The sequence below is a fragment of the Dioscorea cayenensis genome, chromosome 16 (genome assembly GCF_009730915.1).
Source record: "Dioscorea cayenensis subsp. rotundata cultivar TDr96_F1 chromosome 16, TDr96_F1_v2_PseudoChromosome.rev07_lg8_w22 25.fasta, whole genome shotgun sequence".
Lineage (NCBI taxonomy): Eukaryota > Viridiplantae > Streptophyta > Magnoliopsida > Dioscoreales > Dioscoreaceae > Dioscorea > Dioscorea cayenensis.
Genome location: NC_052486.1, coordinates 21,279,714 through 21,286,145, shown reverse-complemented (window position 1 = coordinate 21,286,145; position 6,432 = coordinate 21,279,714). Strand labels below are relative to the sequence as shown.

At 34.4% G+C, this 6,432-nt stretch overlaps 1 long non-coding RNA gene across 1 annotated transcript; it reads left to right on the top strand.

Moving 5' to 3' along the window:
• The first annotated feature begins 528 nt into the window (after positions 1-528).
• LOC120278707 lies at positions 529-2,051 on the top strand. The gene is made up of 2 exons (XR_005541746.1): positions 529-700; positions 793-2,051. It is a non-coding gene; the product is annotated as an uncharacterized LOC120278707 (long non-coding RNA).
• Positions 2,052-6,432: the final 4,381 nt, after the last annotated feature.

Genomic DNA, 6,432 nt, shown 5'->3' with positions numbered 1-6,432 from the left:
TTATTTAAATATTTGAAAATATTTGAAAATATCTTTTCTATTCCATTTCCAATAGAAAGGGATTAGAAATGGATTTAAAAATTAATATTTTATTTAAATATTATTAAAAATTATAAAAAAGCCGTTTCTAATCTATTTTTAATAGAAAGGAACTAGAAAAAGATTTAAAAATTAATATTTTTTTAATATTAGAAAATATTAGAAAATATCCATTTCTAATCCATTTGTAATAGAAAGGGATTAAAAACGGATTTAGTAATTACTATTTTATTTATATACATTTTGAAATTTCTTAAATAATTTATTTTTACTCAATATTATTCTAGTAATACAAATGTTAAGATATAGCTAATCAAATTTAAACTTGTAACAAAAGCTGTTGAACTTAATTGAGTGTAGAATATTAAAATTAACCATGTGAAAATTAAATATTTAAAAATATGAAAGCAATATATAATGTATATACAACAAAGTCAAGGGAGATATACTGCCATGTTATCGATCCGATGGACTAATCCACTCAAACCTTATTTGACAGTCCGATCAAAACTCAAGGGTTTCATCCGACCGTCAATTCACACACATGTTTGTAGGTCTGTTTCCCATTTTGTTCTCTGAAACCCTCCCAAAGTTTCAATCCTCTCCAATGGCGGCGACCGACGAACCCTCCGATCACTCCTCTTTTCCATCGTATTTGGAGGTAAAACATTCGGGTAGATCTCTGCAAACTCTAGGTTTTGACCTAGTTATGATTTTTTCTTTGTTGATTTGCTTTTTTTGATGCGTTCTCAGATGATAATGGCAGTGCCGCAGGAGCCAGAGAAGTCTAAGTAGCACTCACAGGTGTCGTCCTCGCCATCGTCTTCATCTTCAGTGTCACCGTTGAAGCTTGAAATGTAGCTCTTGCCCTCATCGAAGTTTAGGTTTAATCTTTATAATCTTATCCTCTGTTCATCTAGGGTTAGGATTTTAGTTTTTTTTTTCAAAATGTCTGATTTAATTGGGGTTTGATCTACAAGTTTGATTTTCACTTGGTACAATTCTTCTTTGCTTGCATGCCTTCATTAGGTACTTCTCTACATTTATTTAATTCCTCTTTTTTTCCCATTTTGATTTCTTTGGTTTATGGATTAATTGTTTTCATCTTAGTTGTTTATCTGGTGGCTCAGTATTCACGCTATAAAATCAGAAGGATGGAAGCGGTAATTGCTCTTTTATTCTTTGGTATCTTGCTTATTGACTCACTTTGTTCTCCCTTTTTTTTTTGCTTTTGTGTTCTAATTCTGGACATTTTGGTTTAGGATTGTGATGATTTAGATTCTAGAGCATGATCTAGTATGATAAATTTCTAAGTTAATTGAGACACTTTTAGTGTGTTCTATTTATTTAAAACTCTCTCTGTTTTCATGTGAACCTTTTAGGAGTTCCACATATGGAGGACAAAATCAGGTTCCGGAAGGTTTGTTTGTAATTATTAATGTTATAAAATCTTAATAAGAGAGTTTGTTTGTTTATAGGTTGAGGTCGCAACACCAAAGCAAGCAATGCTCAGCAGGTGAAGAGGTCTTTGGTAATTGCATTGTCTCCAGTTCTAGACAATGCAAAGACAATAGGGTTGATCTCTCTTTTGGGAGTAATGATGGGGGTGATAATGGATGGGGCATCGCTATTGGAGGCAATTTAGTTGCAGATAATAGTCATGAACATTCTCATCAGCGCGTCAACGGTTAGCAGCATCTTCTCAACTTATCTCTGCTGGCCCGCATTCTTCACCAAAGCGTACTAGTTGGAAACTAAAGTCTTTATTGCAGACTAGTACAAGTCATGGTTTCCGAGAGTTGTATAATGTATCAATCAGTATTCAGCTTCAAATTGCTTAATGTAATTTTTTTGCATGTGTTAAGATGCAGGATTAGTTTGCTTAATGTAATGTTGCCAGTGTTAAGATGCATGATCAGTTTGCTTAATGTAATGTTGCCAGTGTTAAAATGCACTATCAATTTGCTTAATGTAATGTTGCCAATGTTAAAATGCACGATCAGTTTGCTTAATGTAATGTTGCCAGTGTTAAATGCACGATCAGTTTGCTTAAATGTAATGTTGCCATCAGTTTTTATTATGGAGGTGATATGCAACATCAGTTAATGTTTGCAATTGAGAACAAATGTACAATTGACCGTAATGTAATTTTTATTTATTTTATCTATTTTGCTTGAATTTTAAAAATGGATTAGTAATGGATTAATTTGTTTCAATATTATTATTTTTTTAAATAATTTTAAAAAAATTATAAACAAAATTAGTTTTGTTTATAATGATGAAACAAAAATAAAACAAAAAAATTCGGGTTGAAATCCGTTTTTAATTTTTATAACGGTAATAATTTTGTTTTAAATATGTTTCTGAATTCAGAAATGGAATTACAATAGAATTTAAAAATGAATTGCCAACATAAATTATTTTGTTTTAAATTTCAAAATTTAGAAATGGTTTGGTTTCTGTTTCTATTCGTTTCTACATTTAGAAATGGAACATTTTTCTATTTTTATTTAAATTAGAAACAAGGGCTTTCGAAACTGATAAATTCCGGTTCTAATCCGTTTCTAAATTGAATTAGCAACGGATTAAAAACGGAAAATGCTGTTTTAAATGGTAATTTTCTTATAGTGAGTGTTGCCTTTTCTTGAATTATTTCCCAAATGTGCCTTATTTGTGATGTATGATTCCATAGTTTCATAGTTTTCACACCTAAACCTCCTATTCACTTCTGCTAGCATACCACTTTTCATGCTACTAATCCTCTTTTTTTACTTGCTTCATATCCATGCCATAGAAAGCTTCTGTATATTCTCTCCACATTAAAAATCAGCACTTTTGGTAGTATTAAAATATAACACCAATGAACATGCAAGCTTGATAGGACTGAATTAATTAGTTGGAGTCTACCTGCATATGAAAGTGTTTTTATAGTCCAAGATGAGATTCTAGCTGTGATTTTTGAGACTAACCCCTGACAATGTTCTCTTTTCAATTTTGTGAAAAATAGAGGAAGGCTCATATACTTAACAGGTAATGTTCCTTCTTTAAAACCCAATAGGTGAATGATTTGTTGTCTCTCATTCTGCTCCACACCAAAAAAATACACAACACTCTTTTGTAAATTAGGTTGTAAACCTGAAACATCTTGGAAGTGCTTCAAAGTTGTGCTAATCCTCCCAATAGAGTTTCTATCACCATTTGTAAAAACAAGTAAGTCATCAGCAAAGCACAAATGGTTCAATTTTAGCTCCTCACAATAATATGGTATTTGAAGTCATTCAAAGTTATTCTGTTTAGTGATCTAGTTAAATATTCCATGCACAACACAAACAATAATGGGGATATTGGATCCCCCTATCTAAGGTCTGCTTTGCCAAGAAAAAAAACCTACTATCTGCCCATTGATCATGATTGAAAACATACTAGATCTGATAAAATTTATAACTAGCATAGTAAAGTGTGCTAGGAATTTAAAAGCCAACATCACCACTTCAATAAAATCCCAGCAAACTGAATCATAGGCCTTCTGCAAGTCAACTTTCACTGCATAACACCCCAATTTCTCTTTATGGTATCCTCTAAGCAACTCATGAGCTAGCAAGATGTTGTCATATATCAATCTTCCTGGTATAAAAGCAGATTGGTTCAAACGGATGATCTTTCCAAATATACCTTTTAATCTGCCTGCTAGAATCTTTGATATAATTTTATAAATCACATTGCAACATGATATTAGCCTGAAATTAGTGATCTTTTATGGCTTGATAGCCTTGGGAATCAGTATTATAGCAATGGAATTGACATGCTTTAACATAGCCCCATTAGTGAAGAAATTTTTTATAGTAGCATATATTTCTTTCCCTACAATGTTCTAGGTTTTTTTAAAAAAAGAAACTATTGTAGCCATCTAGATCAGGGCTTTTGTCATCCTTTATACTCCATAATGGCTCATGAATTTCTTGATCTGTGGCCATTTTACTCAATGACTCACAAGCCTCATCAGGAACAACCTTTTCTTGAAAACTAGTATCATCAAAAATTCCTTCTCTGGCTTTTGTAGTTCCTAAAAAACACTTGAAGTGTTCCAGTATAGCCTTTTTTATCATTGTTTGATCTATGCATATGTTCCTACTTGATAATAACAACTGCCCAATTTTATTCCTTGTTTTTTTTGCTGCACCATTCCAAAGAAGAATTTAGAGTTTTGATCACCAGCTTGAATTCATTGGCATCTTGATTTCTACTTTAAGAGACTCTCTTCTCGTTTCAATAATTACTATAATTGAATAATCATGTTGCTTTCCTCCTTTTGCACCTCACATTAAAAGGATCAGATAACATTTGGGATCTAATGCCCTCCAATTCATATCTGCATACAGATATTCTTTCTACTATATTGCCATACTCCTTTTTAGATATCTCAGCTCAACCCTCAATAACTTCAATCTCTGATATACCCTATAAATATGGCTCTCTTTGATTGGTAGACTTCTTATTTTTTTTCAACAGTTCTAAAAAAAAAGTGGATACTCACACCACATATTAAAAACCCTGAATGGGGTCTTCATTTTTTCCTTTGATCTTTGTATTTCAACCAGTAAACCACAGTGATATGATAGGCTACAATTGAGAATAGTACATTAATGCGTTATCCGCAAGCGTACGGGCCGCGCACAAGTAATACAGGAGTACCCCGTGAGGGGTAGGGATGTCGAACCACAGAGACTGGACTTAAAGTACTAATTATTCTTCTAATCTCTAGTTAAACAAGAATAGGATTTGGTTAACAAAGAGAAAATAAAATAAGTAAAGGATAGGACAAGTGGAATTATCAGGCAGAATAGGATCGAATGTTTCAACAATAAGAGAGAAATGCCCCGAGATGATTCCTATGAGCTATAGCATGCTGGCTGACTTCTAATGCCTATCAAGTACATTCTATGGTTCTCATGTGTGCTCAAGAGCAATGTTGCATCTATAGTTCTTAAATACACTAAGTTTTTGCTAAGGTAACTGTGGTTTAATACACATCTAGTTTTGCAATCACACTAGGCAACTACAACTATGGCAATCCACACACCAAGTTTTACCTAAGCATCTGTGCAAATTAAATACATCAAGTTATGCAAACACAAGATTAAACACAAGAACCCAAAAAAACTCTGTAGATCATTAAAAGAAAGCATTCAAAGCATACAAGCATCATAGTTCAACACCCCGGGACACTGTGGATGGTTAGCCCCTCATGGATGGGTACAACATGGAAGAAACAAATAAAGATCTAAGGGAAGAAGACATGACTCCCTCCTTCTCAAGATATTCTTCCTAGTTAAGCTCCATATACTGGCCCCACTTCCCTTGTGCCTCCGACTCATCCTTGAACTCCTTAGACAGTGTGGTGAAGCTTGATCTTCGTTCACCCTCATCAAAAGTCCTCCCGGTGGAGAAGAAAAATCCCTGAACAAAAATGAGAGTGAAACCATAAAAACTTAAGTTAAAAAGCTGATTTCGGGCTCAACACGGTCTAAGCACGGTCGTGCTTTGACCGTGCTATCTCGTTGAGATTTCTGAGTGAATCGATTAAGTGCTCGCCTAGGAGAATCAGGGGAAGAGTGCGGTCGTGCTTCGCCCATGCTTCTCCAGTGCACAACCGTGCTAGGAGCATCTTGATCGTGCTTCCCCCATTTGACAAAAGCTATCTTTGAACTGGAGTAATCAGGGGGAAAAGCACAGTCTTGCTGAGACTGTGCTTGGCTTGAGATCCCTCTGCTTGAATTATTGTTGGGTCATCCCACAGGCCGAAATAATCAGTGGGGCAGAGCACGATTGTGCTCTACCTGTGTTCAGCTTGAGCACTTAGCAAAAATCTTTGTCATTCACTCATTTCATCCCCAATTTCACTCCAAATTGCTTCGAATCCCTAAATCCTATGCAAGGAACAACTATACCTAGAATAGCACCAAATATTCACAAAATTATGCTAAAGGACGAGTAAAATATTGAAGTGAGGGTAAATAAATATGATATGAAATGCACTCATCATACATGCAGGTTCATCCTTTCTTGAGTAGAATAGAGGATTTGCAAAATACCAGTCTAGCTTCCTGTATATTCTATGTTCTCCCTCCTGAAAGTTGGTCCAAGTAAATTTTGGTCCACAACTCTACACCTCTACTAGATTTACTCCCAAAATCTAGTTCTGGAAATTAGCTGTAGCTTCCTCATTTATAGAATTGCCACCTATTCTATCTTCATTACAGCTGACTGCATTAAAATCACCCTGAATTAGCTATGGTGCTCTTAGATTGTTTCCAATCCTAGCCAACTCTCTCCACATCTCTCTTCTTAATTATGACTGGGTTATAAGATCCATACACACATGTCTAGAATAAA